Below are 13,047 nucleotides of genomic sequence, written 5' to 3'. Positions count from 1 at the left end.
AATGTAATTATAATTTATATTGTAGCTATATTAGGATTTATTTTACAGGTAAGTATTTAGCTTTAAATAGGAATAATTTATTTAATAAGAGTTAATTAATTTCGTTAGATTAAAATTATATTTAACTTAGGGGGGTGTTAGTGTTAGGGTTAGACTTAGCTTTAGGGGTTAATACATTTATTAGAATAGCGGTGAGCTCCGGTCGGCAGATTAGGGGTTAATAATTGAAGTTAGGTGTCGGTGATGTTAGGGAGGGCAGATTAGGGGTTAATACTATTTATTATAGGGTTAGTGAGGCGGATTAGGGGTTAATAACTTTATTATAGTAGCGCTCAGGTCCGGTCGGCAGATTAGGGGTTAATCAGTGTAGGCAGGTGGAGGCGACGTTGTGGGGGGCAGATTAGGGGTTAATAAATATAATATAGGGGTCGGCGGTGTTAGGGGCAGCAGATTAGGGGTACATAGCTATAATGTAGGTGGCGGCGCTTTGCGGTCGGCAGATTAGGGGTTAATTATTGTAGGTATCTGGCGGCGACGTTGTGGGGGGCAGGTTAGGGGTTAATAAATATAATACAGGGGTCGGCGGTGTTAGGGGCAGCAGATTAGGGGTACATAAGTATAACGTAGGTGGCGGTCGGCAGATTAGGGGTTAAAAAAATTTAATCGAGTGTCGGCGATGTGGGGGGACCTCGGTTTAGGGGTACATAGGTAGTTTATGGGTGTTAGTGTACTTTAGAGTACAGTAGTTAAGAGCTTTATGAACCGGCGTTAGCCCAAAAAGCTCTTAACTCCTGTTTTTTTTCTGCGGCTGGAGTTTTGTCGTTAGATTTCTAACGCTCACTTCAGCCACGACTCTAAATACCGGAGTTAGAAAGATCCCATTGAAAAGATAGGATACGCAATTGACGTAAGGGGATCTGCGGTATGGAAAAGTCGCGGCTGAAAAGTGAGCGTTAGACCCTTTTTTCAGTGACTCCAAATACCTGAGGGCGGTAAAAACCAGCGTTAGTAGCCTCTAACGCTGTTCCGATCAGCCAATAGAATGCGAGCTCAATCTGATTGGCTGATCGAATCAGCCAATCGGATTGAACTTGATTCTGATTGGCTGATTCCATCAGCCAATCAGAATATTCCTACCTTAATTCCGATTGGCTGATAGAATCCTATCAGCCAATCGGAATTCGAGGGACGCCATCTTGGATGACGTCCCTTAAAGGAACCGTCATTCGTCGTTCAGTCGTCGGGCCGGATGGATGTTCCGCGTCGGAGGTCTTCAGGATGCTGCCGCTTCGCTCCGCATGGAAGACCATAGAAGATGCCGCCTGGATGAAGACTTCAATCGGATGGAAGACCTCTTCTGCCCCGCTTGGATGAAGACTTCGACCGGATCATGGACATCTTCAGCCCCCCGCTTGGGCTTGGATCAGGACATCGGAGGAGCTCTTCAGGACGGATCGGTGAACCTGGATGGTGAAGACAAGGTAGGAAGATCTTCAGGGGCTTAGTGTTAGGTTTATTTAAGGGGGGTTTGGGTTAGATTAGGGGTATGTGGGTGGTGGGTTGTAATGTTGGGGGGGGGGGTATTGTATGTTTTTTTTTTACAGGCAAAAGAGCTGAAATTCTTGGGGCATGCCCCGCAAAGGGCCCTGTTCAGGGCTGGTAAGGTAAAAGAGCTTTTAACTTTTTTAATTTAGAATAGGGTAGGGCATTTTTTATTTTGGGGGGCTTTGTTATTTTATTGGGGGCTTAGAGTAGGTGTAATTAGTTTAAAATTGTTGTAATATTTTTCTTATGTTTGTAAATATTTTTTTATTTTTTGTAACTTAGTTCTTTTTTATTTTTTGTACTTTAGTTAGTTTATTTAATTGTAGTTATTTGTAGATATTGTATTTAATTAATTTATTGATAGTGTAGTGTTAGGTTTAATTGTAGGTAATTGTAGGTATTTTATTTAATTAATTTAATGATAGTATAGTGTTAGGTTTAATTGTAACTTAGGTTAGGATTTATTTTACAGGTAATTTTGTAATTATTTTAACTAGGTAACTATTTAATAGCTATTGTACCTGGTTAAAATAATTACAAAGTTGCCTGTAAAATAAATATTAATCCTAAAATAGCTACAATGTAATTATAATTTATATTGTAGATATATTAGGGTTTATTTTACAGGTAAGTATTTATCTTTAAATAGGAATAATTTATTTAATAAGAGTTAATTAATTTCGTTAGATTTAAATTATATTTAAGTTAGGGGGGTGTTAGTGTTAGGGTTAGACTTAGCTTTAGGGGTTAATACATTTATTAGAATAGCGGTGAGCTCCGGTCAGCAGATTAGGGGTTAATAATTGAAGTTAGGTGTCGGCGATGTTAGGGAGGGCAGATTAGGGGTTAATACTATTTATTATAGGGTTAGTGAGGCGGATTAGGGGTTAATAACTTTATTATAGTAGCGCTCAGGTCCGGTCGGCAGATTAGGGGTTAATCAGTGTAGGCAGGTGGAGGCGACGTTGTGGGTGGCAGATTAGGGGTTAATAAATATAATATAGGGGTCGGCGGTGTTAGGGGCAGCAGATTAGGGGTACATAAGGATAATGTAAGTAGCGGCGGTTTACGGAGCGGCAGATTAGGGGTTAATAATAATATACAGGGGTCAGCGATAGCGGGGGCGGCAGATTAGGGGTTAATAAGTGTAAGGGTAGGGGTGTTTAGACTCGGGGTACATGTTAGGGTGTTAGGTGCAGACGTAGGAAGTGTTTCCCCATAGCAAACAATGGGGCTGCGTTAGGAGCTGAACGCTTCTTTTTTGCAGGTGTTAGGTTTTTTTTCAGCTCAAACAGCCCCATTGTTTTCTATGGGGGAATCGTGCACGAGCACGTTTTTGAGGCTGGCCGCGTCCGTAAGCAACTCTGGTATCGAGAGTTGCAGTTGCGTTAAAAATGCTCTACGCTCCTTTTTTGGAGCCTAACGCAGCCTTTTTGTGGACTCTCAATACCAGAGTTATTTTTATGGTGCGGCCAGAAAAAAGCTGGCGTTAGTTTTTCGGGTCGTTACCGACAAAACTCCAAATCTAGCCGTTAATATGGTTTTTTTCTTTGATTTAAATGTATACTATATCTGAATCTTGAAAGAAAAATTTTGCATTTCATGTCCCTTTAAGGTAATGTTGTATATCCTAGGTTACAATATAATTTATTATTGTCTTAGCAGTAACCTCTCATATATTAGTACTCTTATTATTAGAATATCACCACAATTATTTGTAAGTTTATTAATAACGGCTCTAACCTTTGATTAAATATTATCTCGACAGAGCTCTCCAATATATTAGTTTATCTCAGGAGTGTCCTCCAAATAAAATTGTTGGTGTATTCCAATAATATAAGAATATGTGTTATTTTACTATAAGTTCTGATCAGGTTGTATCTTTTTAAACACAGCAAATTATATTTGTGGAGTAAACAGCATTCAGTTTGGATAAATATATACAGATTTATTAAACATTAAACAAGATATTAACAAGCGATATACCATTTAATTACGCACAAAACAAACTCTCTGACGCACTATAAAATAAAAATATACTATTTCTCTTAGTTTTTAACCCTATAGGCACAGGTCTAACAGTGCAGTCATAACAATGCAAAATAAATCAGCGAGAACCAACTATGTAGTATGTGTTACTAACAGCAGTTATTTTACACAATTTTAGCCCAGTATTACCATTAAAATTATGTCCTGAAAACCTAACAATACAAAGCGAATAGTCACATTCAAAATGAATATCTACAGACTAAGAACACATAAGAAAAACCTCTATGATGCTTCAACAAGCCTCAGCCCTATAGAATACAATACCACTAAAATAAAATATATTTAAACATAACGCCCAGGATTTTCCTTACAATAAGATAAATTAAATGAACACTATCTCTAACAAGATTTCTTGTATTGTTGGGTGAATTAGATTCCTAGACAAATATAACCCAGGGGTAAGCACATATAAAAATTGGGCCTATAATTATATGATGCCCTTTTTTAATGAGGCATTTAAATGCAATAACTGCTTAAATATATTTAAAGACACTTTTATACTTCCCGCCAAGTTGCTCTCCAAGCCACTAGTCAAGCTGTATGTTACCTCTGTATCTGGTTCCACAGAATCTCTTAGTCCACAGGAAAAACAGGTACAAATTTCCAAGGATATCAAAAATATAAGATGGTTACCACCAGGATTCAAAAACTCTCTTTCATGGAATTTTTGGACAGAGCTTCCAGCTGATTTTCAAATAGAATCAGATCCTTTGTGAGTGTCTGGTAACTCAATTTATCCTTAACTATAACTCCGCCCTAATCTCTTACAGCCATTCACTGAGGTGTTAGGATCTATAACTCTGCGATTGGATGAACACTAATTAACTTTTTGGAGCAATGTATCCAATGTTAAATATGGCTGGCTGTAATTTTACTACTGGCCACAAGATTGCGATGTGGATTGTCAGCCAAGTGAGATAATTCTTGCATTAATTAATAAAAATTTTTTATAGAATATCACAATATACATAGGCACTCCTTAATCATATAATCCTAATTTTTGTTTTTATTTGGGAAATAGCAATAATAGTAAGATTAGAGGTAACCCCTAAGTATAAATATAAAAGCTAACAACAAAAACTATATACCCATGAGGTATACAAAGGCCTCTCTTGGACCTTAAACTATAGTATGTGTCAGTGAAGAGACAAGGTAGGGACCTCTCAGTAGGTAATGTGCGTAGAGGGTCACTCTTGGACCCTTAGTGAATATATATATGAATAACAACTATATGGAGCTATTATCAGCAGCAGAAGAGATATAAGCTATAGGGGCATGAGAATCCCCTCTTAGCAGTGGAAATGGGCATAGATAGCACTCAACTCTAAACAATTAAATATTTTTATCAACTCATGGGATTGAATGAGCAGGATCTTAATTGAAAACTCCTAGGCCACACTAATTACAGCTATATAGGTACATTGTGAGCATTGTAGACTTCCTGAATATGTTTAATGCAATAGAACTGTATCAAACAGTAAACCAAGTATCTAGCCAACATGCTTCAAATGTGGGTTAAAATATAAAAGTACATAATACTACAGCTGAGATAAAAGTGATCTATAGGGCAGTAATCTATCTATTTGAATGTTACCCATATCTCTCACAAGCATTTTGTCTGCGGCATATATCCCTTCATATCATTGGTATAGTCTCAATTTACACATAATATGATGCTGGTCATACGCCTATACATTAGTATCTAAACTTCTCCTAACATTTCTAGGTCAAACATATTGCATCTTTCCTAGGACTATACAATTGTGCCACCCCGGCTGCTGGCGGCACATTGCTATGATCTAAGTAGCTGGGCTCTGGGAATTGCATAATGTTGTTTCTATATTTACTGCTCTGCTAACGTAAAAGCTATTCTAGACATAATAGGAGACTTAGTAGGGTATAACTAATTAAGATAGGGAAATAGCCCTTACCATAAACTATTAGATGGGTCTACAGTATTCAATTCAATAATTGTATATTGGGAATTCGCAAGGGTATGCTTAGCTCCAGACTTATTTTCTGATCAATACTTGAGGGAGAAACTTTAGGAAGAGGATCCCCAAACTGAGGTTGTATACCACTGCTTGCCAAATTGGTGCGTTTGATGAGGTAATCTCCACACACAATACGTTTATATTAGACAGTTTCCAATGCCCACTCAAAACGGCAAAGTCAGCACAAATTCTCCTCTCACCTCGAACAACTGAATCCCCATTCATACCCTTTGTGGTCTGGTCTGGATCTGTTCCCTGTAGTAGAGAGGAATCCACGGTCTCCTTGAGAAGCGTGTCATTTGAAATGACCGCAAGATGCCAATGGGGTTCCCGGACCTGAGCTGCTCCCTCGCATTGACGAGTAGGTGCTCTTTTTAACTGTTCAGCTAAATTGTCATCGGCAGATGTAGTAACTGTGACTTGCAGCGCATCGAGTATAGCGGTCTGAAGTGTGTCTACAAGGCTGCTCAGTTCAGCTATTACCCACGTATCTAGCGCCATGCTTTTTCCAACCAGACCACAGGATATATCTGAAAACACTCACTCCACTGCTTCTAACAGCCCAATTATGTATAAGAGTTAGGACACATGTGAACGTACTTCAGTGCAAACAGCTGGAAGTACTGAAATATCAGAAATATGGGGGGTAGAGATAGGTAAAGGCCGCTTCAAGGCCTTCGCTGCGTACTTTCTCTAAATAAGGCTGCTTGTTGTCAGTAGATAAAGAAAAGTCCCATCTCATAGCTTCATAGGATCGATTAGTCACAAATCTCATGAGAAAAGAAAGATCTGCATATCATAGATGACAATTTTATATATATATATATATATATATATATATATATTTGTAGAATATATATATTTCATTTATTTAAAGGTAAGCTAGACTTCATAAATGGAATATAAACTTAAATAAGTATTCATATCCTTGAAAATTTGTGCTTTTAGTAACCCTTATAACTTATTTAACATAGGTATACATAGATTTAAACAAATGGAGATATATTCATATATATGCATATATAAACATATATACAAGTCTAATTATATATAACTGTCAATTTCCCTATGCCTAGTTAATACTTCTCTAGCTAGAGGAAAGTAATTTTAATTAAAATATCATGGCTTAGATAGATACGAAAGTATATATATATATATATATATATATATATATATATATATATATATATATATGTATATATATAATACAATATTGGTCATTTTACATGTACTTCCTTACCCATTTAACTTATCTATACATTCAGATTTTTTAAGTTATTTGTACAGCATTTATCACAATTTTATTTAACAATTCTTATATACAGGTAGCCCTCATTTTACGCCGGGGTTAGGTTCCAGGAGGAATGGTTGTAAATCGAAACTGTTGTAAATTGAAACCCAGTTCATAATGTCAATGGGAAGTGAAGGAGTTAGGTTCCAGGCCCCTCTCAAAATTGTCATAAGTAACACCTAATACATTATTTTTAAAGCTTTGAAATGAAGACTTTAAATGCTAAGCAGCATTATAAAACTAATAATATAGATTGTATCATCATCAAACTAAGTTTAATGAACAAAAACATTTGCTAACAGCACCTAATTAAATAATCAGACAACAGACTGCATCATCATCATCAAACTAAGTTTAATGAACAAAAACGTTTTTTTACTTGCATTTTTCTGCAATCAGTTCTCTGCATTGATAGCATGTTAGATAATATTGGGTCTGCACCTATTCTATGCATTTCAATCTGCAGTGATTAATAAGCAGTTAGGCACCCCTTACCTCAAGCAGCTGGACAGGAAGATAATAGGGAAGTGGCTGCTAGATCTTGTTGCTCGATAGCTAATGTCTGCTCTGTGTACACAGATCAATTTCAGTCTGTTAAAGGGACAGTCTAGTCAAAATAAAACTTTTATGATTCAGATAGGGCATACAATTTTAAACAACTTTCCAATTGACTTTTATCATTACATTTGCTTTGTTCCCTTGGTGGTATTTTTTAAAAGCTAAACCTAGCTAGGCTCAAACTGATTTCTAAACCGTTGAAAAACGCCTCTAAGCTCAGAGCATTTTTAAAGTTTTTCACAGTTAGACAGTACTAGTTCATGTGTGTCATATATATAACATTGTGCTCACTCCCGTGGAGATATTTAGGAGTCTGCACTGATAGGCTAAACTGCATATCTGTCAAAAGCACTGAGATAAGGGGGCAGTCTGCAGAGGCTTAGATACAAGGTAATCACAGATGTAAAACATATATTAATATAACTGTGTTGGTTATGCAAAACTGGGGAATGGGTAATAAAGGGATTATCTATCTTTTTAAACAATAACAATTCTGGTGTAGACTGTCCCTTTAAGTTGCATAATTTTGCTGCAAAACAAGCGGACAGCTCCACCTACTGGCTATTTTAATTAGTGCACTGCTTTCCAAAGCTTTTCAATAGCAGTCACATGACTGAAAAAAAAGGTTGTTATTCTGAAATGGCGCAAATTGAACCGGCGTAAACCGAGGGCCACCTGTATACAGTTTAACTTTTGAACTTACAATTTTTTACAGTCTTATTTCCTTCCACCCAACAAGTGTTGTCTTTTAACATCAGACTGTAACTAAGTGACATGTTAGGCCACTATGCACAGCAGGCATCTCATTAACATATGAGTGCTCTCAGACAATAGGGCCTCTATTTAACAAGGTCTGGCGGACCTGATCCGACAGTGCGGATCAGGTCCACCAGACCTCGCTGAATGCGGAGAGCAATACGCTCTCCGTATTCAGCATTGCACCAGCAGCTCACAAGAGCTGCTGGTGCAACGCCGCCCCCTGCAGACTCGCGGCCCATCGGCCGCCAGCAGGGGGTGTCAATCAACCCGATTGTAATCGATCGGGTTGATTTCCGGCGATGTCTGTCCGCCTGCTCAGAGCAGGTGGACAGCGTTATGGAGCAGTGGTCTTTGTGACCGCTGCTTCATAACTGCTGTTTCTGGCGAGTCTGAAAACTCGCCAAAAACAGGGGCCATCAAGCTCCATACGGAGCTTGCTAAATAGAGGCCATTGTCTCCATTCTTTTGAGTTGGAACACCAGTTCTCTCTGTTCTGTTGATACAGCCCCCTAGGTGATTTCCTGTTGAGAGGTAACTCCTAGACACATACTTTTGTTATCTTCTGAGCCATGGAGGTGTGGTAAATGTTAGCCAAATGCTTCTGCTCAGACAGCTGTTGCTATTTAATTAAGATATCAGATCCAAAGTGATTTTAAATATATTGTTCCTGTAATATGGTTTTTTTATTATTATTAAACAGTGAATACAGGAGGACAAGCTTATTAGTATAAATATTTAGATTTTATAATTTAGAGATTGTTTCAAATAGGCAGTGGATGGAGATAATCTATAACAGCCATGTTTAGAAGGTGTATTATCTTATATTATCTTAAGATTTTTAATAAGATTTTTGAACTTTTAGTAGGATTTTTAAACAAGATTTTAAAATATCATAGAATCTTGGGGTGTGTGTGTATAATAATGTATCTATTTTTATATGTGTATTTTTTATATATAATAGGACTCCATATGAATAAGTGTAGCTCTATTGAGTATGGTTTTAAATCCTCTTAGAACAATTTGCTAAAATCTAACTCTGAATTTAGACCATCTGGATAGATTATAACCTTACAATGTATTCTCACATAGATACAGATTCTCTGAAAGCTGTTACATTAACACAGTACTACGAAAATGACAGATCACTATTGGTCAGATCTAATCCAATCAATACGGAACACTGGACATTTAAACTTGAACATTGAACTGGGTAATCATCTTGATAAAGGCCCCTGGCAGCTGAAACGCATAGATTTGTCTACCCTGTTCATTTTGGATATCAACCCAACTCAGGTGATCGGTTATAGTGTGAGTAGATAGGACAGGTACATCGAGACACTCTGCTAATTTGAGCGGTCTTCATATGTATAATTCCTGTCCCAGGACCTACTATCACATTTAACACATACCGATACTGATCCCATTGAATCATTTATATATTACCACTGTTGGTAATATTGTGCCCAGGACCGCAACTCAAAGGACGTATTAACGGAGCCAGTTTGAACCCTCAACCGGAACTAATACTAAACCAACAAAGTTACAACGTTTCCAATTGTTTGCTCCACATGTCGAGGACATAGAACGCTGAACAGACCAGTAAGGAGATCGATTAGAGCTGTTTAAGAAAATTCAGGTACCTGTATCAGTGACTAAATTTGGGCACTTGGAACTTTATTAGGAAAACCACGCTCATATTGATCGGAAAGCTTATACACGAGACTCATTACTAAAATTTAGTGATGTCGCGAACAGTTCGCCGGAGAACAGTTCCCAGCAAACATAGCTTGTTCGCGTTTGCCGCTGTGGGTGAACATATGCGATGTTCGATCCGCCCCCTATTCGTCATCATTGAGGAAACTTTGACCTTGTATCTCACAGCCTTCAGACACATTTGAGCCAATCAGCAGCAGACACTCCCTCACAGACCCTCCCAGCTCCTGGGCAGCAGCCATTTTAGATTCATTACGATCCTGCTTTCTTAGTGAGAGGAGGTTTAGGGCTGCTGCTGCTGCTGATATTATAGGGAAATAGATAGCTAGGCTAGTGTATTTAGTGTCCACTACAGTCCTGAATGACTCATCTAATCTCTGCTGAAAGGACAGCACCCCAAAAAGCCCTTTTTAGGGCTAGAACTTCAGCCCAAAAAGCCCTTTTTAGGGCTAGAACTTCAGTCGTTTTTTTTTGTTTTTTTTTTGTATTTGCATTTGCCTGGCTGTCAGCCTGTGTGTGAGGCTCACAGCATATACTGTGATTAGTGCCACCACTGATATCTGTATAACATTAGTGTAAATTTAAACAAAAACACTTTTAAATCATTTTGCTAGTGTAATCTAATTTCATTTTCTATCAGGCCTGTGTGTCAGGCTTACACAGCATATACTGTGGTTAATTGCTGTGCCACCCACCACTCATATCTGCTTAACATTATTGTAAATTTAAAAAAAAAACTTTTAAATCATTTTGCTAGTGTAATCTAATTTCATTTTCTATCAGGCCTGTGTCTCAGGCTCACACAGCATATACTGTGGTTAATTGCTCTGTGCCAGCCACCACTCATATCTGCTTAACATTAGTGTAAATTTAAACAAAAAAACTTTTAAATCATTTTGCTAGTGTAATCTAATTTCATTTTCTATCAGGCCTGTGTGTCAGGCTTACACAGCATATACTGTGGTTAATTGCTGTGCCAGCCACCACTCCTATCTGCTTAACATTATTGTAAATTTAAAAAACAACAACTTTTAAATCATTTTGCTAGTGTAATCTAATTTCATTTTCTATCAGGCCTGTGTGTCAGGCTCACACAGCATATACTGTGGTTAATTGCTCTGTGCCACCACTGATATCTGCTTAACAATCATTAGTGTAAATTTAAACAAAAAAACTTTTAAATCATTTTGCTAGTGTAATCAAATTTCATTTTCTATCAGGCCTGTGTGTCAGGCTCACACATCATATACTTTGGTTAATTGCTGTGCCAGCCACCACTCATATCTGCTTAACATTATTGTAAATTAAAAAAAAAAAAATTTAAATCATTTTACTAGTGTAATCTAATTTCATTTTCTATCAGGCCTGTGTGTCATGCTCACATAGCATATACTGTGGTTAATTTTTCTGTGCCACCACTGATATCTGCTTAACAATCATTATTGAAAATTTAAACAAAAAAACTTTTAAATCATTTTGCTAGTGTAATCTAATTTCATTTTCTATCAGGCAGGTGTGTCAGGCCCACATTATATACTGTGATTAATTCTTCAGTGCCACCACTAGTGATGTCCCGAACTGTTCGCCCGCGAACGGTTCACAGCGAACATAGCTTGTTCGCGTTCGCGTTTGTGGGCGAACACATGGCGATGTTCGATCCGCCCCTATGTGTCATCATTGAGGAAACTTTGACCCTGTATGTCACAGCCGTCTGACACATTAGAGCCAATCAACATCAGACACTCCCTCACAGACCCTCCCAGCTACTCGGAATCCGCCATTTTAGACTCATAACGACCTTGCTTTCTTAATGAGAGGACGTGTTGTGTTTTTGCTCCTGACATTAATAGGAAAAACATAGCTAGGCTAGTGTATTTAGTGTCCACTACAGTCCAGAAGGACTCCACTCATCTCTGCTGCAAGCACAGCACCCCAAAAAGCCCTTTTTAGGGCTATATTTCATGCCGTTTTTTTTTTTTTTTTTTTTTTTTTATTAGCATTTGCTTGGCTTTCAGGCTGTGTGTTTAAGGCTCACAGCATATGCTGTGATTACTGCCACCACTGATATCTCCCTAACAACATTAGTTTAAATTTAACTAACCAAAAATTTTAATTATTTTGCTAGTGTAATTTTTTTTCATTTTCTATCAGGCCTGTGTCACACAGCATATACTCTGGTTCATTGCTCTGTGCCAGCCACCAGTGTTAATATCCGTTTATAACATTATTTTAAATTTAAAAAAAAAATAAAAAAATATTTTGCTAGTGTAATCTAATTACATTTACTATCAGGCCTGTGTCTGTGGTCTGTGCCAGGCAGCCACCCAGCACTCATATCTTCTTCACCTTAATTTAAATATAAAAAAAAAAAGTTTAAATTTGTTTGATAGTGTAATCTAATATAATTTTCTATCAGGCCTGTGTGTTTTGCTGACATACAGAGCCTACTGTGTTTACTTGCTGCCCTCCCTAGCCACGACTCATATGTGTTTAACCTTTTTTTAATTCCCCCCCCAAAAAAATAATTTAAATCATTTTTCTAGTGTAATCTAATAGTATTTTCTATCAGGCGTGTGTGTATCTGACTTACAGAGCCTACTGTTTTTAATAGCTGCCCTTCCAAGGCTATCAGCCACGACTTTAAATCATTATGCTAGTGTAATCTAATTTTATTTTCTATCAGGCCTGTGTCTAACTGTCTATCTGACTTACACAGCATTCTGTTGTTAATTGCTGCCCTACGTAGCAGCCAGCCAGTGCGACCACTCATATGTGCATTGCACTTCTTAACATAATTTTAATATTAAAATCTAAAATTTTAAAATATTTTGCTAGTGTAATCTAACTTAATTTTCTATCAGGCCTGTGTTTTTGTCACTTACACAGCATACTGTGTTAAATTGCTGCCCTACCTACCATCCACGACTCATATCTGCCAGCCTGTGTGCCAGGCCCAACTAGCCAATTAGTGGCGCCAATCATAATTCTTGTAACAGTATCCAAAAAATTAAAAATCATAATTTTTTGTACTTCAAATATTCAGTCTACTAGTGCCATTGAATTGCAGTTTCCTCCTGCCTGGCAGCCTGTGTGCCAGACACAAACTAGCCAATTAGTGCCACCAATCCTAGTTTTTGT

Source organism: Bombina bombina, chromosome 4 (genome assembly GCF_027579735.1).
Source record: "Bombina bombina isolate aBomBom1 chromosome 4, aBomBom1.pri, whole genome shotgun sequence".
Taxonomy (NCBI): domain Eukaryota; kingdom Metazoa; phylum Chordata; class Amphibia; order Anura; family Bombinatoridae; genus Bombina; species Bombina bombina.
Note: the sequence above shows the minus strand (reverse complement) of the source record.